Raw genomic sequence first — 23,801 nt, 5'->3', positions numbered from 1 at the left:
CTGACGCGCTGCCTACTGCGCTACCGACGCGGACAGGGGTCACTGGGAAACGCAACCGGTATCATTAGTTCCCACAAATTAAAGGTGGAAAAAGTAAGAAAACTGAGCAACAATCATTTATTACTGCTCCAGACAGTGCACCCCTCACGACCTAATTAAACTCTCATGAGCAAACAAAAACTCTGCAACAAATTTGCCCCGGGTGAGGATTGAACTCACGACCTTAAGATTATGAGACTGACGCGCTGCCTACTGCGCTACCGAGGCGAACAGGCGTCACTGGGAAACACAACCGGTATTAATAGTTCCCACATGTTAAAGGTCGAAAAAGTAAGAAAACCTAACAACTGTCATTCATTACTGCTCAGGACAGCGCAACCCTCACGACCTAATTAAACTCTCATAGGCAAACAAAAATCTGCACCGCCTTTGCCCCGGGTGTGCATTGAACTCACGACCTTCAGATTATGAGACTGAAGCACCGCCTACTGCGCTCCCGAGGCGGACTGGTGTCACTGGGAAACACAACCGGTATCAATAGTTCCCACAAATTAAAGGTCGAAAAAGTAAGAAAACTCAGCAACAGTCATTCATTACTGCACCAGACAGCGCACCCTTCACGACCTAATTAAACTCTCATAAGCAAACAAAACAACTACACCGCCTTTGCGCCGGGTGAGGATGGAACTCACGACCTTCAGATTATGAGACTGACGCGCTGCCTACTGCGCTACCGAGGCGGACAGGGGTCACTGGGAAACACAACCGGTATCAATAGTTTCCACAAGTTAAAAATTGGAACAGTAAGAAAACCGAGCAACAGTCATTTATTACTGCTCCAGACAGCGCACCCCTCACGACCTAGTTAAACTCTCATAAGCAAACAAAAAATGTGTACCGCCTTTACCCTGGGTGTGTATTGAACTCACGACCTTCAGATTATGAGACTGACGCGCTGCCTACTGCGCTTCCGAGGCGGACAGGTGTCACCGCGAAACGCAACCGGTATCATTAGTTCCCACAAAAATAAAGGTGGAAAAAGTAAGAAAACTCAGCAACAGTCAATCATTACTGCTCCAGACAGCGCACCCTTCACGACCTAATTAAACTCTCATAAGAAAACAACAAAACTGCACCGCCTTTACCCCGGGTGGGGATTGAACTCACGACCTTCAGATTATGAGACTGACGCGGTGCCTACTGCGCTTCCGAGGCGGACAGGTGTCTCTGGGAAACACAACCGGTATCAATAGTTCCCACAAGTTAAAAATTGAAAAATTAAGAAAACTCAGCAACAGTCATTCATTACTGCTCCAGACAGCGCACCCCTCACGACCTAATTAAACTCTTATAAGCAAACAAATATCTGCACCACTTTTCCCCCGGGTGAGGATTGAACTCACGACCTTCAGATTATGAGACTGACGCGCTTCCTACTGCGCTACCGAGGCAGACAAAGTCACTGGGAAACGCAACCGGTATCATTCGTTTCCACAAATAAAGGTCGAAAAAATAAGAAAACTGGGCAACAGTCATTCATTACTGCTCCAGACAGTGCACCCCTCACGACCTAATTAAACTCTCATAAGCAAACAAAACATCTGCACCGCCTTTGCCCCGGGTGAGGATTGAACTCATGACCTTCAGATTATGGGACTGACGCGCTGCCTACTGCGCTACCGAGGAGGACAGGTGTCACTGGGAAACACAACCGGTATCAATAGTTCCCTCAAGTTAAAGGTCGAAAAAGTAAGAAAATTCAGCAACAGTCATTCGTTACTTCTCCAGACAGTGTACCCCTCACGACCTAATTAAACTCTCATAAGCAAACAAAACATATTCACCGCCTTTGCCCCGGGAGAGGATTGAACTCACGACCTTCAGATTACGAGACTGACGCGCTGCCTACTGCGCTACCGACGCGGACAGGGGTCACTGGGAAACGCAACCGGTATCATTAGTTCCCACAAATTAAAGGTGGAAAAGGTAAGAAAACTGAGCAACAGTCATTTATTACTGCTCCAGACAGTGCACCCCTCACGACCTAATTAAACTCTCATGAGCAAACAAAAAATCTGCAACAAATTTGCCCCGGGTGAGTATTGAACTCACGACCTTCAGATTATGAGACTGACGCGCTGCCTACTGCGCTACCGACGCGAACAGGCGTCACTGGGAAACACAACCGGTATCAATAGTTCCCACATGTTAAAGGTCGAAAAAGTAAGAAAACTCGGCAACAGTCATTCATTACTGCTCAGGACAGCGCACCCCTCACGACCTAATTAAACTCTCATAGGCAAACAAAAAATCTGCACCGCCTTTGCCCCGGGTGTGGATTGAACTCACGACCTTCAGATTATGAGACTGAAGCGCCGCCTACTGCGCTACCGAGGCGGACTGGTGTCACTGGGAAACACAACCGGTATCAATAGTTCCCACATGTTAAAGTTCGAAAAAGTAAGAAAACTCAGCAACAGTCATTCATTACTGCACCAGACAGCGCACCCTTCACGACCTAATTAAACTCTCATAAGCAAACAAAACAACTACACCGCCTTTGCCCCGGGTGAGGATGGAACTCACGACCTTCAGATTATGAGACTGACGCGCTGCCTACTGCGCTACCGAGGCGGACAGGGGTCACTGCGAAACGCAACCGGTATCATTAGTTCCCACAAATTAAAGGTCGAAAAAGTAAGAAAACCGAGCAACTGTAATTCATTACTGCTCCACACAGTGCACCCCTCACGACCTAATTAAACTCTCATAAGCAAACAAAAAATCTGCACCGCCTTTGCCCCGGGTGAGGATTGAACTCACGACCTTCAGAATATGAGACTGACGCGCTGCCTACTGCGTTACCGAGGCAGACAGGAGTCCCTGGCAAACGCAACCGGTATCATTAGTTCCCACAAAAATAAAGGTGGAAAAAGTAAGAAAGCTGAGCAACAGTCAATCATTAATGCTCCAGACAGCGCACCCCTCACGACCTAATTAAACTCTCATGAGCAAACAACAAAACTGAACCGCCTTTACCCCGGGGGGGGGATTGAACTCACGACCTTCAGATTATGAGACTGACGCGGTTCCTACTGTGCTACCGAGGCGAACAGGGGTCACTGGGAAACACAACCGGTATCAATAGTTTCCACAAGTTAAAAATTGAAACAGTAAGAAAACCGAGCAACAGTCATTTATTACTGCTCCAGACAGCGCACCCCTCACGACCTAATTAAACTCTCATAAGCAAACAACAAATGTGTACCGCCTTTACCCTGGGTGTGTATTGAACTTACGACCTTCAGATTATGAGACTGACGCGCTGCCTACTGCGCTTCCGAGGCGGACAGGTGTCTCTGGGAAACACAACCGGTATCAATAGTTCCCACAAGTTAAAAATTGAAAAATTAAGAAAACCGAGCAACTGTCATTCATTACTGCTCCTGACAGCGCACTCCTCACGACCTAATTAAACTCTCATAAGCAAACAAAAAACTGCACCGCCTTTGGCCCGGGTGAGAATTGAACTCACAACCTTCAGATTATGAGACTGACGCGCTGCCTACTGCGCTACCGAGGCGGACAGGTGTCACTGGGAAACACAACCGGTATCAATAGTTCCCTCAAGTTAAAGGTCGAAAAAGTAAGAAAACTCGGCAACAGTCATTCATTACTGCTCCAGACAGCGCACCCTTCACGACCTAATTAAACTGTCATAAACAAACAAAAAAACTTCACCGCCTTTGCCCTGGGTGAGGATTGAACTCACGACCTTCAGAATATGAGACTGACGCGCTGCCTACTGCGCTACCAGGCAGACTGGGGTCACTGGGAAACGCAACCGGTATCATTACTTCCCACAAACTAAAGGTTGAAAAAATAAGAAGACCGAGCAACTGTCATTCATTACTGCTCCTGACAGCGCACTCCTCACGACCTAATTAAACTCTCATAAGCAAACAAAAAACTGCACCGTCTTTAGCCTGGGTGAGAATTGAACTCACGACCTTCAGATTATGAGACTGACGCGCTGCCTACTGCGCTACCGAGGCGGACAGGTGTCACTGGGAAACACAACCGGTATCAATAGTTCCCTCAAACTAAAGGTCGAAAAAGTAACAAAACTCAGCAACAGTCATTCATTACTGCTCCAGACAGCACACCCCTCACGACCTAATTAAACTCTTATAAGCAAACAAATATCTGAACCACCTTTCCCCCGGGTGAGGATTGAACTCAAGACCTTCAGATTATGAGACTCACGCGCTGCCTACTGCGCTACCGAGGCGGGCAGGGGTCACTGGGAAACGCAACCGGTATCAATAGTTCCCACATGTTAAAGGTCGAAAAAGTAAGAAAACTCAGCAACAGTCATTCATTACTGCTCAGGACAGCGCAACCCTCACGACCTAATTAAACTCTCATAGGCAAACGAAAAATCTGCACCGCATTTGCCCCGGGTGAGGATTGAACTCACGACCTTCAGATTATGAGACTGACGCGCTGCCTACTGCGTTACCGAGGCAGACAGGAGTCCCTGGCAAACGCAACCGGTATCATTAGTTCCCACAAAAATAAAGGTGGAAAAAGTAAGAAAACTCAGCAACAGTCAATCATTACTGCTCCAGACAGCGCACCCTTCACGACCTAATTAAACTCTCATAAGAAAACAACAAAACTGCACCGCCTTTACCCCTGGTGGGGATTGAACTCACGACCTTCAGATTATGAGACTGACGCGGTGCCTACTGCGCTACCGAGGCGGACAGGGGTCACTGGGAAACACAACCGGTATCAATAGTTTCCACAAGTTAAAAATTGAAACAGTAAGAAAACCGAGCAACAGTCATTTATTACTGCTCCAGACAGCGCACCCCTCACGACCTAGTTAAACTCTCATAAGCAAACAAAAAATGTGTACCGCCTTTACCCTGGGTGTGTATTGAACTCACGACCTTCAGATTATGAGACTGACGCGCTGCCTACTGCGCTTCCGAGGCGGACAGGTGTCTCTGGGAAACACAACCGGTATCAATAGTTCCCACAAGTTAAATATTGAAAAATTAAGAAAACCGAGCAACAGTCATTCATTACTGCTCCAGACAGCGCACCCCTCAAGACCTAATTAAACTATCATAAGCAAACAAAAAAACTGCACCGCCTTTGGCCCGGGTGAGGATTGAACTCACGACCTTCAGATTATGAGGCTGACGCGCTGCCTACTGCGCTACCGAGGCGGACAGGTGTCATTGGGAAACACAACCAGTATCAATAGTTCCCACAAGTTAAAAATTGAAAAATTAAGAAAACTCAGCAACAGTCATTCATTACTGCTCCAGACAGCGCACCCCTCACGACCTAATTAAACTCTTATAAGCAAACAAATATCTGCACCACCTTTCCCCCGGGTGAGGATTGAACTCACGACCTTCAGATTATGAGACTGACGCGCTTCCTACTGCGCTACCGAGGCAGACAAAGTCACTGGGAAACTCAAGCGGTATCATTCGTTTCCACAAATAAAGGTCGAAAAAATAAGAAAACTGGGCAACAGTCATTCATTACTGCTCCAGACAGTGCACCCCTCACGACCTAATTAAACTCTCATAAGCAAACAAAACATCTGCACCGCCTTTGCCCCGGGTGAGGATTGAACTCATGACCTTCAGATTATGAGACTGACGCGCTGCCTACTGCGCTACCGAGGAGGACAGGTGTCACTGGGAAACACAACTGGTATCAATAGTTCCCTCAAGTTAAAGGTCGAAAAAGTAAGAAAATTCAGCAACAGTCATTCGTTACTGCTCCAAACAGCGCACCCCTCACGACCTAATTAAACTCTCATAGGCAAACAAAAATCCTGCACCGCCTTTGCCCCGGGTGTGGATTGAACTCACGACCTTCAGATTATGAGACCGACGCGGTGCCTACTGCGCTACCGAGGCGGACAGGGGTCACTGGGAAACACAACCGGTATCAATAGTTTCCACAAGTTAAAAATTGAAACAGTAAGAAAACCGAGCAACAGTCATTTATTACTGCTCCAGACAGCGCACCCCTCACGACCTAATTAAACTTTCATAAGCAAACAACAAATGTGTACCGCCTTTACCCTGGGTGTGTATTGAACTCACGACCTTCAGATTATGAGACTGACGCGCTGCCTACTGCGCTTCCGAGGCGGACAAGTGTCTCTGGGAAACACAACCGGTATCAATATTTCCCACAAGTTAAAAATTGAAAAGTTAAGAAAACCGAGCAACTGTCATTCATTACTGCTCCTGACAGCGCACTCCTCACGACCTAATTAAACTCTCATAAGCAAACAAAAAACTGCACCGCCTTTGGCCCGGGTGAGAATTGAACTCACGACCTTCATATTATGAGACTGACGCGCTGCCTACTGCGCTACCGAGGCGGACAGGTGTCACTGGGAAACACAACCGGTATCAATAGTTCGCTCAAGTTAAAGGTCGAAAAAGAAAGAAAACTCGGCAACAGTCATTCACTACTGCTCCAGACAGCGCATCCTTGACGACCTATATAAACTCTCATAAACAAACAAAAAACTTCACCGCCTTTCCCCCGGGTGAGGATTGAACTCACGACCTTCAGAATATGAGACTGACGCGCTGCCTACTGCGCTACCGAGGCAGACTGGGGTCACTGGGAAACGCAACCGGTATCATTAGTTCCCACAATATAAAGGTTGAAAAAATAAGAAAACCGAGCAACTGTCATTCATTACTGCTCCTGACAGCGCACTCCTCACGACCTAATTAAACTCTCATAAGCAAACCATAAACTTCACCACCTTTGGCCTGGGTGAAAATTGAACTCACGACCTTCAGATTATGAGACTGACGCGCTGCCTACTGCGCTACCGAGGCGGACAGGTGTCACTGGGAAACACAACCGGTATCAATATTTCCCTCGAGTTAAAGGTCGAGAAAGTAGTAAAACCGAGCAACAGTCATTCATTACTTCTCCAGACAGTGTACCCCTCACGACCTAATTAAACTCTCATAAGCAAACAAAACATATTCACCGCCTTTGCCCCGGGAGAGGATTGAACTCACGACCTTCAGATTACGAGACTGACGCGCCGCCTACTGCGCTACCGAGGCGGACTGGTGTCACTGGGAAACACAACCGGTATCAATAGTTCCCACAAGTTAAAGGTCGAAAAAGTAAGAAAACTCAGCAACAGTCATTCATTACTGCACCAGACAGCGCACCCTTCACGACCTAATTAAACTCTCATAAGCAAACAAAACAACTACACCGCCTTTGCCCCGGGTGAGGATGGAACTCACGACCTTCAGATTATGAGACTGACGCGCTGCCTACTGCGCTACCGAGGCGGACAGGGGTCACTGCGAAACGCAACCGGTATCATTAGTTCCCACAAATTAAAGGTCGAAAAAGTAAGAAAACCGAGCAACTGTAATTCATTACTGCTCCACACAGTGCACCCCTCACGACATAATTAAACTCTCATAAGCAAACAAAAAATCGGCACCGCCTTTGCCCCGGGTGAGGATTGAACTCACGACCTTCAGATTATGAGACTGACACGCTGCCTACTGCGTTACCGAGGCAGACAGGAGTCCCTGGCAAACGCAACCGGTATCATTAGTTCCCACGAAAATAAAGGTGGAAAAAGTAAGAAAACTGAGCAACAGTCAATCATTAATGCTCCAGACAGCGCACCCCTCACGACCTAATTAAACTCTCATGAGCAAACAACAAAACTGAACCGCCTTTCCCCCGGGTGAGGATTGAACTCAAGACCTTCAGATTATGAGACTCACGCGCTGCCTACTGCGCTACCGAGGCGGACAGGGGTCACTGGGAAACGCAACCGGTATCAATAGTTCCCACATGTTAAAGGTCGAAAAAGTAAGAAAACTCAGCAACAGTCATTCATTACTGCTCAGGACAGCGCAACCCTCACGACCTAATTAAACTCTCATAGGCAAACGAAAAATCTGCACCGCATTTGCCCCGGGTGTGGATTGAACTCACGACCTTCAGATTATGAGACTGAAGCACCGCCTACTGCGCTACCGAGGCGGACTGGTGTCACTGGGAAACACAACCGGTATCAATAGTTCCCACAAATTAAAGGTCGAAAAAGTAAGAAAACTCAGCAACAGTCATTCATTACTGCACCAGACAGCGCACCCTTCACGACCTAATTAAACTCTCATAAGCAAACAAAACAACTACACCGCCTTTGCGCCGGGTGAGGATGGAACTCACGACCTTCAGATTATGAGACTGACGCGCTGCCTACTGCGCTACCGAGGAGGACAGGTGTCACTGGGAAACACAACCGGTATCAATAGTTCCCTCAAGTTAAAGGTCGAAAAAGTAAGAAAACTCAGCAACAGTCATTCATTACTGCTCCAGACAGCGCACCCCTCAAGACCTAATTAAACTCTCATAAGCAAACAAAAAAACTGCACCGCCTTTGGCACGGGTGAGGATTGAACTCACGACTTTCAGATTATGAGCCTGACGCGCTGCCTACTGCGCTACCGAGGCGGACAGGTGTCACTGGAAAACACAACAGGTATCAGTAGTTCCCACAAGTTAAAGGTCGAAAAAGTAAGAAAACTCAGCAACAGTCATTCATTACTGCTTCAGACAGCGCACCCCTCACGACCTAATTAAACTCTCATAAGCAAACAACTGCACCACCTTTGCCCCGGGTGAGGATTGAACTCACGACCTTCAGATTATGAGACTGACGCGCTGCCTACTGCGCTACCGAGGCGGACAGGGGTCACTAGGAAACGCAACCGGTATCATTCGTTTCCACAAATAAAGGTCGAAAAAATAAGAAAACTGGCAACAGTCATTCATTACTGCTCTAGACAGTGCACCCCTCACGACCTAATTAAACTCTCATAAGCAAACAAAACATCTGCACCGCCTTTGCCCCGGGTGAGGATTGAACTCACGACCTTCAGATTATGAGACTGACGTGCTGCCTACTGCGCTACCGAGGCGGACAGGGGTCACTAGGAAACGCAACCGGTATCATTCGTTTCCACAAATGAAAGGTCGAAAAAATAAGAAAATTCAGCAACAGTCATTCATTACTGTTCCAGGCAGCGCACCCCTCACGACCTAATTAAACTCTCATAAGCAAACAAAAAAACTGCATCGACATTGGCCCGCCTTAGGATTGAACTCACGACCTTCAGATTATGAGACTGACGCGCTGCCTACTGCACTACCGAGGCGGACAGGGGACACTGGGAAACACAACCGGTATCAATAGTTCCCACAAGTTAAAAGTCGAAAAAGTAAGAAAACTCAGCAGCAGTCATTCATTACTGCTCCAGACAGTGCAACCCTCACGACCTAATTAAACTCTCATGATTAAACAAAAAACTGCAACGACGTTGGCCCGGGTGAGGATTGAACTCACGACCTTCAGATTATGAGACTGACGCGCTGCCTACTGGGCTACCGACGCGGACAGGGGTGACTGGCAAACGCAACCGGTATCATTCGTTTTCACAAATAAAGGTCGAAAAAATAAGAAAATTCAGCAACAGTCATTCATTACTGTTCCAGACAGCGCACCCCTCACGACCTAATTAAACTCTCATAAGCAAACAAAACATATTCACCGCCTTTGCCCCGGGAGAGGATTGAACTCACGACCTTCAGATTACGAGACTGACGCGCTGCCTACTGCGCTACCGACGCGGACAGGGGTCACTGGGAAACGCAACCGGTATTTATTTTATTATTTTATTTATTCATACTGCAGACTACAAAACGTGGTCCAAGCAGGACGGGCAATCAGGAATCACAAAAACAGAGGACTAATATTGATCACGAACGTAATAAATAACAAAGTGAGTAAGATGAGGAAATATATACAGCGCTACATCAACAAATATACACTATGAGACAAACATACATACTATACAAGGCGGTCACACTCAGACAAGGTGTTCCACTCAGACACTGTTCGCGGAAAAAAGGAAAATTTATATGTATCTGTTCTAGCAAAATATGGTGTAAAAGAGTTTGGTTGGTGATGTCGTGTATATCTGGTTGACAAAGGGGTTAAATACAATGAAGGGTCAATCGCAACTCTATGGTTAAGCAAGGAACTCAGGAAGTCTAAGCGCAGTTGCCTTCTTCAAGACTGAAGTAGTGGAATGTTGTTAGCTGACATTAGTTCAGATGGAGAATCCGTGTGACGAAATTTAGAATATATAAAGCGAACTGCTTTTCTCTGAATTCTTTCCAATTTATCTATGTTACATTTGGTGTAGGGATCCCACACTACACATGCGTACTCCAATTTTGGTCGAATGTAGGATTGATAACACAGAAGTTTTACACTTGATGGCGAATTGCGGAGCTTGTGTCTCAGGAAGCATAATTTTCTGAAAGCAGATGCACAAATGTTTTCAATGTGTGAATTCCAAGACAGGTTAGTAGTGAACGTAACACCTAGATATTTGTAGTTATTGACCTGTTTAAGTGTAGATGAACCAAGGGAGTAAGCATAATGAAGGGGATATGTTTTCGAGTTAAACACATGGAAACTGTTTTTTCTGTATTTACAATCATACCCCATTTGTTGCACCATTTGTATATGTAGTCTAGATTTTTGTGTAGCTCTATTTGATCATGTTTGTTATGAATTTCACGGAATAAAACGCAGTCATCTGCGAACAAACGAATCTGGACGGTTGGCTCAATTACATCTACAATATCATTTATGTAACACAAGAATAGCAAGGGCCCCAATACACTGCCTTGGGGCACACCCGACGTGACTGGCAAAAGACTCGAATTTTGACCCTCGATGGCGACGTACTGCACACGATTATTCAGGTATTCAGCTACCCATGCGACCAATACCTTCGGAAGACCTATTTTATTTAATTTGTAGATTAATTTCTCATGAGGAACTTTATCGAAGGCCTTACAAAAGTCTAGAAAAATGGTGTCTATCTGAATGTTGTCATCGAGGGCGCTGGCAAATGCATGCGCAACGGTAACAAGCTGCGTCACGGTCGAATACTTTTTTCTAAACCCGTGCTGGAAATGTGTTAGTATAGAGTGTGTTTCAAGAAATTCTGTAATCTGGTTCGCTATAATGTGTTCTATTAGTTTACAGCATGAGGAAGTTAGCGATATTGGCCTGTAATTAGGTACTGATAATCTGTCGCCTTTTTTGAAGATAGGCGCCACTCGGGCCATTTTCCAGTCACGTGGCAAAGTTGCTGTTGACAGGGAAGCATGGAAGATTATAAAGAGGAATTTGCCAACGTATTCGGCATAACGTCGGAGAAAGACATTGGGCAGTTCGTCAGGACCGCAACTCTTTTTCGTATTTAGGTTTACAAGCATAGAAACCAATCCAGCATATGAAATGAAATTGACCTCGAATGGTTGAGATGACGCTACAGAAAACGTAGATGCTCCGGAAACATTAAACACGCTATGAAAGTATGTGTTGAAATGATTTGCAATGTCGCCAGGATTTGTAACTATGCGGCTGTCAAGTACAATCTTTGAAATGGGTTTCTTCCTATCTTTAAGATAATTCCAGAACTTGGAAGGATCATTCTTTATAAAGTCGGGCATTAAAGTTTTAAAGTAGTATTCTTTTGAGCGATGCATTTTTTCAGCAAGGACTCTTTGGTGCTCCTTGATAACTGCGCGCTGTGCATGCTGCTTCCTTAGCCGTTTAACTTTTCTTTTTAGTTTAACAATTTTATGCGTCACCCATTGCGTACGTTTATGCGTTCGTTTGGGTTTGCTAGGGATAAAGTTGTTAATACAGTATTGGCACGTCTCAACAAATTTTTCCCAGAGAGCGCACGTGCCTAAAGCGTCATCGTTAAATTCTGCAAGTACAGCTTCCATGTATTCTATTACACGGTCATCATCAGCTCTCGAGTAATCCTTAAAATGCTGCATGGGTGATTTTTGGGGGCTACTGCATTGAAACAGAGGAATTGTCACGCTTACAAGTTCATGATCTGAAAGCCCCTGTTCCACGACTACAGTATATCCTGAAAAAGCACGTTTTACGAATACCAAATCTAGGATAGAGCTTGCATGTCCTTGCACGCGTGTTGGTTGCCTGACTATTTGAGTTAGATCTTGAGCGAGCATAATATCAAAAACAGTGTTAGCATTTTTACTGAACTGGGAACAGGTCAGCCCTTCCCAGTCTACACTTGGCAAATTTAGGTCTCCTACCAAAAAGATTTGCTTATTAAAAAACCTTGACATATGTTCTTTCAGAAAAGTTAGGTACTCCGGGATCGCATCTGGAGGCCTGTAACATGCGTACAAGATAAAGCTATGTCCCCAGCAGGACAATTGTACGCACAAGCATTCAAGAATGCCAACATCAGCAGCAATCGTTGCTTCGATATCTCGTTTGACAAGGATGGCTACTCCCCCTCCTCTGGCAGATCGGTCTTTTCGATACACGTTGTAACAGGGGGGAAATACCTCGTCATCACTAATCTCCTCTCGCAACCACGTCTCCGTTATCACCGCAATATGGGGATCATACTGCATGAGCATGCTTTCCAAGGAATCTATTTTATTAGTGACACTGCGCAAGTTTATGTTAACTAGTCTAAGTTCTTTTCGTTTGTAGGTGTTCCCGCTATTTTTACACAACCTAGCTTTGTTTTTATAGGGAGTGGTGAGAGAAGGCATTTGGTCTGAATTACATTCCTCAGTTATGATTGTCGCGGCTTGTGGCTTCGCGTATTTGGCCGACGGATTTCGGTTTCTACGGTATTTCTGGCATCGTTTTTTTGAACGGGCACTATATCATTTTTGTCTTCGTCCCAGACGTATTCCTTCTTGTTGATATATAGCTTGTTGTACACTAGCGAGGCTTTATCGCCGTTATCTCGATTCGTTTTACAGCTCCGCCATAGTTTTCTTCTGATTTCCCGTACTCTTGCAGAGAAATCCTCCCCAATAGAAAAATCTGTGTTTTTTAGTTTGAAACACTGTTTCAAAATTTTTGTCTTGTCTCTTGAATCTAGTAGTTTGAGAATCACGGGCCTGACCTTTCCGGGTGATGGCCGCCCCAGTCTATGGATACGTTCAATAGTCACCGGATCTAGCTCAAGAATGCCCTTTATTATATCATTGTTCACAGTGGACTCTAGCGACTCGTTTGTCTCTTTTTTCGATTCAGGTAGTCCGTAAACAATGATCTTGGACCTTCTGCTTTGGTTTTCAAGATCATCAATCCTTGCTTCAAGATTCGCAATCTGTTGCTGACATGACGTGACCTTTATTTCTAGGTTGGCTAATGAATCTAATTTTTTGTCTATATCGGTCAAGCATTTTTCCTTAATTATATCATTAGTTCCCACAAATTAAAGGTTGAAAAAATAAGAAAACCGAACTACTGTCATTCATTACTGCTCAAGACAGTGCACCCCTCACGACCTAATTAAACTCTCATGAGCAAACAAAAAATCTGCAACAAACTTGCCCCGGGTGAGGATTGAACTCACGACCTTCAGATTATGAGACTGACGCGCTGCCTACTGCGCTACCGAGGCAGACTGGTGTCACTGGGAAACACAACCGGTATCAATAGTTCCCACTAGTTAAAGGTCGAAAAAGTAAGAAAACTCAGCAACAGTCATTCATTACTGCTCCAGACAGCGCACCCTTCACGACCTAATTAAACTCTCATAAGCAAACAAAACAACTACACCGCCTTTGCCCCGGGTGAGGATGGAACTCACGACCTTCAGATTATGAGACTGACGCGCTGCCTACTGCGCTACCGAGGCGGACAGGGGTCACTGCGAAACGCAACCGGTATCATTAGTTCCCACAAATTAAAGGTCGAAAAAGTAAGAAAACCGAGCAACTGTAATTCATTACTGCTCCACACAGTGCACCCCTCACGACATAATTAAACTCTCATAAGCAAACAAAAAATCGGCACCGCCTTTGCCCCGGGTGAGGATTGAACTCACGACCTTCAGATTATGAGACTGACACGCTGCCTACTGCGTTACCGAGGCAGACAGGAGTCCCTGGCAAACGCAACCGGTATCATTAGTTCCCACGAAAATAAAGGTGGAAAAAGTAAGAAAACTGAGCAACAGTCAATCATTAATGCTCCAGACAGCGCACCCCTCACGACCTAATTAAACTCTCATGAGCAAACAACAAAACTGAACCGCCTTTCCCCCGGGTGAGGATTGAACTCAAGACCTTCAGATTATGAGACTCACGCGCTGCCTACTGCGCTACCGAGGCGGACAGGGGTCACTGGGAAACGCAACCGGTATCAATAGTTCCCACATGTTAAAGGTCGAAAAAGTAAGAAAACTCAGCAACAGTCATTCATTACTGCTCAGGACAGCGCAACCCTCACGACCTAATTAAACTCTCATAGGCAAACGAAAAATCTGCACCGCATTTGCCCCGGGTGTGGATTGAACTCACGACCTTCAGATTATGAGACTGAAGCACCGCCTACTGCGCTACCGAGGCGGACTGGTGTCACTGGGAAACACAACCGGTATCAATAGTTCCCACAAATTAAAGGTCGAAAAAGTAAGAAAACTCAGCAACAGTCATTCATTACTGCACCAGACAGCGCACCCTTCACGAGCTAATTAAACTCTCATAAGCAAACAAAACAACTACACCGCCTTTGCGCCGGGTGAGGATGGAACTCACGACCTTCAGATTATGAGACTGACGCGCTGCCTACTGCGCTACCGAGGAGGACAGGTGTCACTGGGAAACACAACCGGTATCAATAGTTCCCTCAAGTTAAAGGTCGAAAAAGTAAGAAAACTCAGCAACAGTCATTCATTACTGCTCCAGACAGCGCACCCCTCAAGACCTAATTAAACTCTCATAAGCAAACAAAAAAACTGCACCGCCTTTGGCACGGGTGAGGATTGAACTCACGACTTTCAGATTATGAGCCTGACGCGCTGCCTACTGCGCTACCGAGGCGGACAGGTGTCACTGGAAAACACAACAGGTATCAGTAGTTCCCACAAGTTAAAGGTCGAAAAAGTAAGAAAACTCAGCAACAGTCATTCATTACTGCTTCAGACAGCGCACCCCTCACGACCTAATTAAACTCTCATAAGCAAACAACTGCACCACCTTTGCCCCGGGTGAGGATTGAACTCACGACCTTCAGATTATGAGACTGACGCGCTGCCTACTGCGCTACCGAGGCGGACAGGGGTCACTAGGAAACGCAACCGGTATCATTCGTTTCCACAAATAAAGGTCGAAAAAATAAGAAAACTGGCAACAGTCATTCATTACTGCTCTAGACAGTGCACCCCTCACGACCTAATTAAACTCTCATAAGCAAACAAAACATCTGCACCGCCTTTGCCCCGGGTGAGGATTGAACTCACGACCTTCAGATTATGAGACTGACGTGCTGCCTACTGCGCTACCGAGGCGGACAGGGGTCACTAGGAAACGCAACCGGTATCATTCGTTTCCACAAATGAAAGGTCGAAAAAATAAGAAAATTCAGCAACAGTCATTCATTACTGTTCCAGGCAGCGCACCCCTCACGACCTAATTAAACTCTCATAAGCAAACAAAAAAACTGCATCGACATTGGCCCGCCTTAGGATTGAACTCACGACCTTCAGATTATGAGACTGACGCGCTGCCTACTGCACTACCGAGGCGGACAGGGGACACTGGGAAACACAACCGGTATCAATAGTTCCCACAAGTTAAAAGTCGAAAAAGTAAGAAAACTCAGCAGCAGTCATTCATTACTGCTCCAGACAGTGCAACCCTCACGACCTAATTAAACTCTCATGATTAAACAAAAAACTGCAACGACGTTGGCCCGGGTGAGGATTGAACTCACGACCTTCAGATTATGAGACTGACGCGCTGCCTACTGGGCTACCGACGCGGACAGGGGTGACTGGCAAACGCAACCGGTATCATTCGTTTTCACAAATAAAGGTCGAAAAAATAAGAAAATTCAGCAACAGTCATTCATTACTGTTCCAGACAGCGCACCCCTCACGACCTAATTAAACTCTCATAAGCAAACAAAACATATTCACCGCCTTTGCCCCGGGAGAGGATTGAACTCACGACCTTCAGATTACGAGACTGACGCGCTGCCTACTGCGCTACCGACGCGGACAGGGGTCACTGGGAAACGCAACCGGTATTTATTTTATTATTTTATTTATTCATACTGCAGACTACAAAACGTGGTCCAAGCAGGACGGGCAATCAGGAATCACAAAAACAGAGGACTAATATTGATCACGAACGTAATAAATAACAAAGTGAGTAAGATGAGGAAATATATACAGCGCTACATCAACAAATATACACTATGAGACAAACATACATACTATACAAGGCGGTCACACTCAGACAAGGTGTTCCACTCAGACACTGTTCGCGGAAAAAAGGAAAATTTATATGTATCTGTTCTAGCAAAATATGGTGTAAAAGAGTTTGGTTGGTGATGTCGTGTATATCTGGTTGACAAAGGGGTTAAATACAATGAAGGGTCAATCGCAACTCTATGGTTAAGCAAGGAACTCAGGAAGTCTAAGCGCAGTTGCCTTCTTCAAGACTGAAGTAGTGGAATGTTGTTAGCTGACATTAGTTCAGATGGAGAATCCGTGTGACGAAATTTAGAATATATAAAGCGAACTGCTTTTCTCTGAATTCTTTCCAATTTATCTATGTTACATTTGGTGTAGGGATCCCACACTACACATGCGTACTCCAATTTTGGTCGAATGTAGGATTGATAACACAGAAGTTTTACACTTGATGGCGAATTGCGGAGCTTGTGTCTCAGGAAGCATAATTTTCTGAAAGCAGATGCACAAATGTTTTCAATGTGTGAATTCCAAGACAGGTTAGTAGTGAACGTAACACCTAGATATTTGTAGTTATTGACCTGTTTAAGTGTAGATGAACCAAGGGAGTAAGCATAATGAAGGGGATATGTTTTCGAGTTAAACACATGGAAACTGTTTTTTCTGTATTTACAATCATACCCCATTTGTTGCACCATTTGTATATGTAGTCTAGATTTTTGTGTAGCTCTATTTGATCATGTTTGTTATGAATTTCACGGAATAAAACGCAGTCATCTGCGAACAAACGAATCTGGACGGTTGGCTCAATTACATCTACAATATCATTTATGTAACACAAGAATAGCAAGGGCCCCAATACACTGCCTTGGGGCACACCCGACGTGACTGGCAAAAGACTCGAATTTTGACCCTCGATGGCGACGTACTGCACACGATTATTCAGGTATTCAGCTACCCATGCGACCAATACCTTCGGAAGACCTATTTTATTTAATTTGTAGATTAATTTCTCATGAGGAACTTTATCGAAGGCCTTACAAAAGTCTAGAAAAATGGTGTCTATCTGAATGTTGTCATCGAGGGCGCTGGCAAATGCATGCGCAACGGTAACAAGCTGCGTCACGGTCGAATACTTTTTTCTAAACCCGTGCTGGAAATGTGTTAGTATAGAGTGTGTTTCAAGAAATTCTGTAATCTGGTTCGCTATAATGTGTTCTATTAGTTTACAGCATGAGGAAGTTAGCGATATTGGCCTGTAATTAGGTACTGATAATCTGTCGCCTTTTTTGAAGATAGGCGCCACTCGGGCCATTTTCCAGTCACGTGGCAAAGTTGCTGTTGACAGGGAAGCATGGAAGATTATAAAGAGGAATTTGCCAACGTATTCGGCATAACGTCGGAGAAAGACATTGGGCAGTTCGTCAGGACCGCAACTCTTTTTCGTATTTAGGTTTACAAGCATAGAAACCAATCCAGCATATGAAATGAAATTGACCTCGAATGGTTGAGATGACGCTACAGAAAACGTAGATGCTCCGGAAACATTAAACACGCTATGAAAGTATGTGTTGAAATGATTTGCAATGTCGCCAGGATTTGTAACTATGCGGCTGTCAAGTACAATCTTTGAAATGGGTTTCTTCCTATCTTTAAGATAATTCCAGAACTTGGAAGGATCATTCTTTATAAAGTCGGGCATTAAAGTTTTAAAGTAGTATTCTTTTGAGCGATGCATTTTTTCAGCAAGGACTCTTTGGTGCTCCTTGATAACTGCGCGCTGTGCATGCTGCTTCCTTAGCCGTTTAACTTTTCTTTTTAGTTTAACAATTTTATGCGTCACCCATTGCGTACGTTTATGCGTTCGTTTGGGTTTGCTAGGGATAAAGTTGTTAATACAGTATTGGCACGTCTCAACAAATTTTTCCCAGAGAGCGCACGTGCCTAAAGCGTCATCGTTAAATTCTGCAAGTACAGCTTCCATGTATTCTATTACACGGTCATCATCAGCTCTCGAGTAATCCTTAAAATGCTGCATGGGTGATTTTTGGGGGCTACTGCATTGAAACAGAGGAATTGTCACGCTTACAAGTTCATGATCTGAAAGCCCCTGTTCCACGACTACAGTATATCCTGAAAAAGCACGTTTTACGAATACCAAATCTAGGATAGAGCTTGCATGTCCTTGCACGCGTGTTGGTTGCCTGACTATTTGAGTTAGATCTTGAGCGAGCATAATATCAAAAACAGTGTTAGCATTTTTACTGAACTGGGAACAGGTCAGCCCTTCCCAGTCTACACTTGGCAAATTTAGGTCTCCTACCAAAAAGATTTGCTTATTAAAAAACCTTGACATATGTTCTTTCAGAAAAGTTAGGTACTCCGGGATCGCATCTGGAGGCCTGTAACATGCGTACAAGATAAAGCTATGTCCCCAGCAGGACAATTGTACGCACAAGCATTCAAGAATGCCAACATCAGCAGCAATCGTTGCTTCGATATCTCGTTTGACAAGGATGGCTACTCCCCCTCCTCTGGCAGATCGGTCTTTTCGATACACGTTGTAACAGGGGGGAAATACCTCGTCATCACTAATCTCCTCTCGCAACCACGTCTCCGTTATCACCGCAATATGGGGATCATACTGCATGAGCATGCTTTCCAAGGAATCTATTTTATTAGTGACACTGCGCAAGTTTATGTTAACTAGTCTAAGTTCTTTTCGTTTGTAGGTGTTCCCGCTATTTTTACACAACCTAGCTTTGTTTTTATAGGGAGTGGTGAGAGAAGGCATTTGGTCTGAATTACATTCCTCAGTTATGATTGTCGCGGCTTGTGGCTTCGCGTATTTGGCCGACGGATTTCGGTTTCTACGGTATTTCTGGCATCGTTTTTTTGAACGGGCACTATATCATTTTTGTCTTCGTCCCAGACGTATTCCTTCTTGTTGATATATAGCTTGTTGTACACTAGCGAGGCTTTATCGCCGTTATCTCGATTCGTTTTACAGCTCCGCCATAGTTTTCTTCTGATTTCCCGTACTCTTGCAGAGAAATCCTCCCCAATAGAAAAATCTGTGTTTTTTAGTTTGAAACACTGTTTCAAAATTTTTGTCTTGTCTCTTGAATCTAGTAGTTTGAGAATCACGGGCCTGACCTTTCCGGGTGATGGCCGCCCCAGTCTATGGATACGTTCAATAGTCACCGGATCTAGCTCAAGAATGCCCTTTATTATATCATTGTTCACAGTGGACTCTAGCGACTCGTTTGTCTCTTTTTTCGATTCAGGTAGTCCGTAAACAATGATCTTGGACCTTCTGCTTTGGTTTTCAAGATCATCAATCCTTGCTTCAAGATTCGCAATCTGTTGCTGACATGACGTGACCTTTATTTCTAGGTTGGCTAATGAATCTAATTTTTTGTCTATATCGGTCAAGCATTTTTCCTTAATTATATCATTAGTTCCCACAAATTAAAGGTTGAAAAAATAAGAAAACCGAACTACTGTCATTCATTACTGCTCAAGACAGTGCACCCCTCACGACCTAATTAAACTCTCATGAGCAAACAAAAAATCTGCAACAAACTTGCCCCGGGTGAGGATTGAACTCACGACCTTCAGATTATGAGACTGACGCGCTGCCTACTGCGCTACCGAGGCAGACTGGTGTCACTGGGAAACACAACCGGTATCAATAGTTCCCACTAGTTAAAGGTCGAAAAAGTAAGAAAACTCAGCAACAGTCATTCATTACTGCTCCAGACAGCGCACCCTTCACGACCTAATTAAACTCTCATAAGCAAACAAAACAACTACACCGCCTTTGCCCCGGGTGAGGATGGAACTCACGACCTTCAGATTATGAGACTGACGCGCTGCCTACTGCGCTACCGAGGCGGACAGGGGTCACTGCGAAACGCAACCGGTATCATTAGTTCCCACAAATTAAAGGTCAAAAAAGTAAGAAAACCGAGCAACAGTCATTCATTACTGCTCCACACAGTGCACCCCTCACGACCTAATTAAACTCTCATAAGCAAACAAAAAATCTGCACCGCCTTTGCCCCGGGTGAGGATTGAAATCACGACCTTCAGATTATGAGACTGACGCGCTGCCTACTGCGCTACCGAGGCGGACAGGGGTCACTGCGAAACGCAACCGGTATCACTAGTCCCCACAAATTAAAGGTCGAAAAAGTAGGAAAACCAAGCAACAGTCATTCATTACTTCTCCAGACAGTGCACCCTTCACGACCTAATTAAACTCTCATAAGCAAACAAAACATATTCACCGCCTTTGCCCCGGGCGAGGATTGAACTCACGACCTTCAGATTACGAGACTGACGCGCTGCCTACTGCGCTACCGACGCGGACAGGGGTCACTGGGAAACGCAACCGGTATCATTATTTCCCACAAATTAAAGGTTGAAAAAATAAGAAAACCCAACAACTGTCATTCATTACTGCTCAAGACAGTGCACCCCTCACGACCTAATTAAACTCTCATGAGCAAAAAAAAATCTGCAACAAATTTGCCCCAGGTGAGGATTGAACTCACGACCTTCAGATTATGAGACTGACGCGCTGCTTACTGCGCTACCGAGGCGAACAGGCATCACTGGGAAACACAACCGGTATCAATAGTTCCCTCAAGTTAAAGGTCGAAAAAGTAAGAAAACTCAGCAACAATCATTCATTACTGCTCAGGACAGCGCACCCCTCACGACCTAATTAAACTCTCATGAGCAAAAAAAAATCTGCAACAAATTTGCCCCAGGTGAGGATTGAACTCACGACCTTCAGATTATGAGACTGACGCGCTGCTTACTGCGCTACCGAGGCGGACAGGTGTCACTGGGAAACACAACCGGTATCAATAGTTCCCTCAAGTTAAAGGTCGAAAAAGTAAGAAAACTCAGCAACAGTCATTCATTACTGCTCAGGACAGCGCACCCCTCACAACCTAATTAAACTCTCATAGGCAGACAAAAAATCTGCACCGCATTTGCCCCGGGTGTGGATTGAACTCACGACATTCAGATTATGAGACTGAAGCGCCGCCTACTGCGCAACCGAGGCGGACTGGTGTCACTGGGAAACACAACCGGTATCAATAGTTCCCACAAGTTAAAGGTCGAAAAAATAAAAAAAACTCAGCAACAGTCATTCATTACTGCTCCAGACAGCGGACCCTTCACGACCTAATTAAACTCTCATAAGCAAACAAAACAACTACACCGCCTTTGCCCCGGGTGAGGATGGAACTCACGACCTTCAGATTATGAGACTGACGCGCTGCCTACTGCGCTACCGAGGCGGACAGGGGTCACTGCGAAACGCAACCGGTATCATTCGTTTCCACAAATTAAAGGTCGAAAAAATAAGAAAACTGGGCAACAGTCATTCATTACTGCTGCAGACAGTGCACCCCTCCCGACCTAACTAAACTCTCATGAGCAAACAAAAAATCTGCACCACCTTTGCCCCGGGTGAGGATTGAACTCACGACCTTCAGATTATGCGACTGACGCGCTGCCTACTGCACTACCGAGGCGGACAGGTGTGACTGGGAAACAAAACCGGTATCAATAGTTCCTTCAAGTTAAAGGTCGAAAAAGTAAGAAAACTCAGCAACAGTCATTCATTACTGCTCCAGACAGTGCACCCCTCACGACCTAATTAAACTCTCATAAGCAAACAAAACATCTGCACCGCCTTTGCCCCGGGTGAGGATTGAACTCGTGATCTTCAGATTATGAGACTGACGCGCTGCCTACTGCGCTACCGAGGCGGACAGGGGTCACTGGGAAACGCAACCGGTATCATTCGTTTCCACAAATGAAAGGTCGAAAAAATAAGAAAACTGGGCAACAGTCATTCATTACAGCTCCAGACAGTGCAACCCTCACGACCTAATTAAACTCTCATGATCAAACAAAAAAACTGCATCGACGTTGGCCCGGGTGAGAATTGAACTCACGACCTTCAGATTATGAGACTGACGCGCTGCCTACTGGGCTACCGAGGCGGACAGGGGTGACTGGCAAACGCAACCGGTATCATTCGTTTCCACAAATTAAAGGTCGAAAAAATGGGAAAATTCAGCAACAGTCATTCATTACTGTTCCAGACAGCGCACCCCTCACGACCTAATTAAACTCTCATAAGCGAACAAAAAAACTGCATCGACATTGGCCTGCCTTAGGATTGAACTCACGACCTTCAGATTATGAGACTGACGCGCTGCCTACTGCACTACCGAGGCGGACAGGTGACACTGGGAAACACAACCGGTATCAATAGTTCCCACAAGTTAAAGGTCGAAAACGTAAGAAAACTAGGCAGCAGTCATTCATTACTGCTCCAGACAGCGCACCCCTCACGACCTAATTAAACTCTCATAAGCAAACAAAAAACTTCAGCGCCTTCGCCCCGGGTGAGTATTGAACTCACGACCTTCAGAATATGAGACTGACGCGCTGCCTACTGCGCTACCGAGGCGGACAGGGGTCACTGGGAAACACAACCGGTATCAATAGTTCCCACAAGTTAAAAATTGAAACAGTAAGAAAACCGAGCAACAGTCATTTATTACTGCTCCAGACAGCGCACCCCTCACGACCTAATTAAACTCTCATAAGCAAACAACAAATCTGTACCGCCTTTACCCTGGGTGTGGATTGAACTCACGACCTTCAGATTATGAGACTGACGCGCTGCCTACTGCGCTTCCGAGGCGGACAGGTGTCACTGGGAAACACAACCGGTATCAATAGTTCCCACAAGTTAAAGGTCGAAAAGTAGGAAAATTCAGCAACATACATTCATTACTGCTCCAGACAGCGCACCCCTCACGACCAAATTAAACCCTCATAAGCAAAGAAAAAACCTCACCGCCTTTGCCCCGGGCGAGGATTGAACTCACGACCTTCAGATTATGAGACTGACGCGCTGCCTACTGCGCTAACGAGGCGGACAGGGGTCACTGCGAAACGCAACCGGTATCATTCGTTTCCACAAATTAAAGGTCGAAAAAATAAGAAAACTGGGCAACAGTCATTCATTACTGCTGCAGACAGTGCACCCCTTCCGACCTAATTAAACTCTCATGACCAAACAAAAAATCTGCAGCGCCTTTGCCCCGGGTGAGGATTGAACTCACGACCTTCAGATTATGAGACTGACGCGCTGCCTACTGCACTACCGAGGCGGACAGGTGTGGCTGGGAAACACAACCAGTATCAATAGTTCCCACAAGTTAAAGCTCGAAAAAGTGAGAAAACTCAGCAACAGTCAATCATTACTGCTCCAGACAGCGCACCCCTCACGACCTAATTAAACTCTCATAAGCAAACAACAAAACTGCACCGCCTTTACCCCTGGTGGGGATTGAACTCACGACCTTCAGATTA

General features: G+C 45.3%; 28 non-coding genes across 28 annotated transcripts; all 28 read right to left on the bottom strand.

Annotated features, from left to right (window-relative positions):
* Positions 1 to 194: 194 nt before the first annotated feature.
* Positions 195 to 267, bottom strand: TRNAM-CAU (transfer RNA methionine (anticodon CAU)). Its single transcript has one exon. It is a non-coding gene; the product is annotated as a tRNA-Met (tRNA).
* A 1,111-nt stretch (positions 268 to 1,378) lies between these two features.
* TRNAM-CAU (transfer RNA methionine (anticodon CAU)) lies at positions 1,379 to 1,451 on the bottom strand. The gene has a single exon. It is a non-coding gene; the product is annotated as a tRNA-Met (tRNA).
* Positions 1,452 to 2,087: 636 nt separating this feature from the next.
* On the bottom strand, positions 2,088 to 2,160 carry TRNAM-CAU (transfer RNA methionine (anticodon CAU)). The gene has a single exon. It is a non-coding gene; the product is annotated as a tRNA-Met (tRNA).
* A 401-nt stretch (positions 2,161 to 2,561) lies between these two features.
* TRNAM-CAU (transfer RNA methionine (anticodon CAU)) lies at positions 2,562 to 2,634 on the bottom strand. The gene has a single exon. It is a non-coding gene; the product is annotated as a tRNA-Met (tRNA).
* Positions 2,635 to 2,798: 164 nt separating this feature from the next.
* On the bottom strand, positions 2,799 to 2,871 carry TRNAM-CAU (transfer RNA methionine (anticodon CAU)). Its single transcript has one exon. It is a non-coding gene; the product is annotated as a tRNA-Met (tRNA).
* Positions 2,872 to 3,510: 639 nt separating this feature from the next.
* On the bottom strand, positions 3,511 to 3,583 carry TRNAM-CAU (transfer RNA methionine (anticodon CAU)). The gene has a single exon. It is a non-coding gene; the product is annotated as a tRNA-Met (tRNA).
* Positions 3,584 to 3,746: 163 nt separating this feature from the next.
* On the bottom strand, positions 3,747 to 3,820 carry TRNAM-CAU (transfer RNA methionine (anticodon CAU)). Its single transcript has one exon. It is a non-coding gene; the product is annotated as a tRNA-Met (tRNA).
* A 635-nt stretch (positions 3,821 to 4,455) lies between these two features.
* On the bottom strand, positions 4,456 to 4,528 carry TRNAM-CAU (transfer RNA methionine (anticodon CAU)). Its single transcript has one exon. It is a non-coding gene; the product is annotated as a tRNA-Met (tRNA).
* Positions 4,529 to 5,403: 875 nt separating this feature from the next.
* Positions 5,404 to 5,476, bottom strand: TRNAM-CAU (transfer RNA methionine (anticodon CAU)). The gene has a single exon. It is a non-coding gene; the product is annotated as a tRNA-Met (tRNA).
* Positions 5,477 to 6,584: 1,108 nt separating this feature from the next.
* TRNAM-CAU (transfer RNA methionine (anticodon CAU)) lies at positions 6,585 to 6,657 on the bottom strand. Its single transcript has one exon. It is a non-coding gene; the product is annotated as a tRNA-Met (tRNA).
* A 637-nt stretch (positions 6,658 to 7,294) lies between these two features.
* Positions 7,295 to 7,367, bottom strand: TRNAM-CAU (transfer RNA methionine (anticodon CAU)). The gene has a single exon. It is a non-coding gene; the product is annotated as a tRNA-Met (tRNA).
* Positions 7,368 to 7,531: 164 nt separating this feature from the next.
* TRNAM-CAU (transfer RNA methionine (anticodon CAU)) lies at positions 7,532 to 7,604 on the bottom strand. Its single transcript has one exon. It is a non-coding gene; the product is annotated as a tRNA-Met (tRNA).
* A 1,108-nt stretch (positions 7,605 to 8,712) lies between these two features.
* On the bottom strand, positions 8,713 to 8,785 carry TRNAM-CAU (transfer RNA methionine (anticodon CAU)). The gene has a single exon. It is a non-coding gene; the product is annotated as a tRNA-Met (tRNA).
* A 162-nt stretch (positions 8,786 to 8,947) lies between these two features.
* On the bottom strand, positions 8,948 to 9,020 carry TRNAM-CAU (transfer RNA methionine (anticodon CAU)). The gene has a single exon. It is a non-coding gene; the product is annotated as a tRNA-Met (tRNA).
* A 4,496-nt stretch (positions 9,021 to 13,516) lies between these two features.
* Positions 13,517 to 13,589, bottom strand: TRNAM-CAU (transfer RNA methionine (anticodon CAU)). Its single transcript has one exon. It is a non-coding gene; the product is annotated as a tRNA-Met (tRNA).
* A 164-nt stretch (positions 13,590 to 13,753) lies between these two features.
* Positions 13,754 to 13,826, bottom strand: TRNAM-CAU (transfer RNA methionine (anticodon CAU)). The gene has a single exon. It is a non-coding gene; the product is annotated as a tRNA-Met (tRNA).
* A 164-nt stretch (positions 13,827 to 13,990) lies between these two features.
* TRNAM-CAU (transfer RNA methionine (anticodon CAU)) lies at positions 13,991 to 14,063 on the bottom strand. Its single transcript has one exon. It is a non-coding gene; the product is annotated as a tRNA-Met (tRNA).
* A 1,108-nt stretch (positions 14,064 to 15,171) lies between these two features.
* TRNAM-CAU (transfer RNA methionine (anticodon CAU)) lies at positions 15,172 to 15,244 on the bottom strand. Its single transcript has one exon. It is a non-coding gene; the product is annotated as a tRNA-Met (tRNA).
* A 162-nt stretch (positions 15,245 to 15,406) lies between these two features.
* Positions 15,407 to 15,479, bottom strand: TRNAM-CAU (transfer RNA methionine (anticodon CAU)). Its single transcript has one exon. It is a non-coding gene; the product is annotated as a tRNA-Met (tRNA).
* Positions 15,480 to 19,975: 4,496 nt separating this feature from the next.
* On the bottom strand, positions 19,976 to 20,048 carry TRNAM-CAU (transfer RNA methionine (anticodon CAU)). Its single transcript has one exon. It is a non-coding gene; the product is annotated as a tRNA-Met (tRNA).
* A 164-nt stretch (positions 20,049 to 20,212) lies between these two features.
* Positions 20,213 to 20,285, bottom strand: TRNAM-CAU (transfer RNA methionine (anticodon CAU)). The gene has a single exon. It is a non-coding gene; the product is annotated as a tRNA-Met (tRNA).
* Positions 20,286 to 20,449: 164 nt separating this feature from the next.
* Positions 20,450 to 20,522, bottom strand: TRNAM-CAU (transfer RNA methionine (anticodon CAU)). The gene has a single exon. It is a non-coding gene; the product is annotated as a tRNA-Met (tRNA).
* A 400-nt stretch (positions 20,523 to 20,922) lies between these two features.
* On the bottom strand, positions 20,923 to 20,995 carry TRNAM-CAU (transfer RNA methionine (anticodon CAU)). Its single transcript has one exon. It is a non-coding gene; the product is annotated as a tRNA-Met (tRNA).
* Positions 20,996 to 21,158: 163 nt separating this feature from the next.
* Positions 21,159 to 21,231, bottom strand: TRNAM-CAU (transfer RNA methionine (anticodon CAU)). Its single transcript has one exon. It is a non-coding gene; the product is annotated as a tRNA-Met (tRNA).
* A 402-nt stretch (positions 21,232 to 21,633) lies between these two features.
* Positions 21,634 to 21,706, bottom strand: TRNAM-CAU (transfer RNA methionine (anticodon CAU)). Its single transcript has one exon. It is a non-coding gene; the product is annotated as a tRNA-Met (tRNA).
* A 1,111-nt stretch (positions 21,707 to 22,817) lies between these two features.
* Positions 22,818 to 22,890, bottom strand: TRNAM-CAU (transfer RNA methionine (anticodon CAU)). The gene has a single exon. It is a non-coding gene; the product is annotated as a tRNA-Met (tRNA).
* A 399-nt stretch (positions 22,891 to 23,289) lies between these two features.
* Positions 23,290 to 23,362, bottom strand: TRNAM-CAU (transfer RNA methionine (anticodon CAU)). The gene has a single exon. It is a non-coding gene; the product is annotated as a tRNA-Met (tRNA).
* A 164-nt stretch (positions 23,363 to 23,526) lies between these two features.
* Positions 23,527 to 23,599, bottom strand: TRNAM-CAU (transfer RNA methionine (anticodon CAU)). Its single transcript has one exon. It is a non-coding gene; the product is annotated as a tRNA-Met (tRNA).
* Positions 23,600 to 23,801: the final 202 nt, after the last annotated feature.

Source organism: Rhipicephalus microplus, chromosome 3 (assembly GCF_043290135.1).
Source record: "Rhipicephalus microplus isolate Deutch F79 chromosome 3, USDA_Rmic, whole genome shotgun sequence".
Lineage (NCBI taxonomy): Eukaryota > Metazoa > Arthropoda > Arachnida > Ixodida > Ixodidae > Rhipicephalus > Rhipicephalus microplus.
The sequence above is the reverse complement of the archived record's forward strand: the minus strand, read 5'-3'. Positions and strand labels throughout refer to the sequence as shown.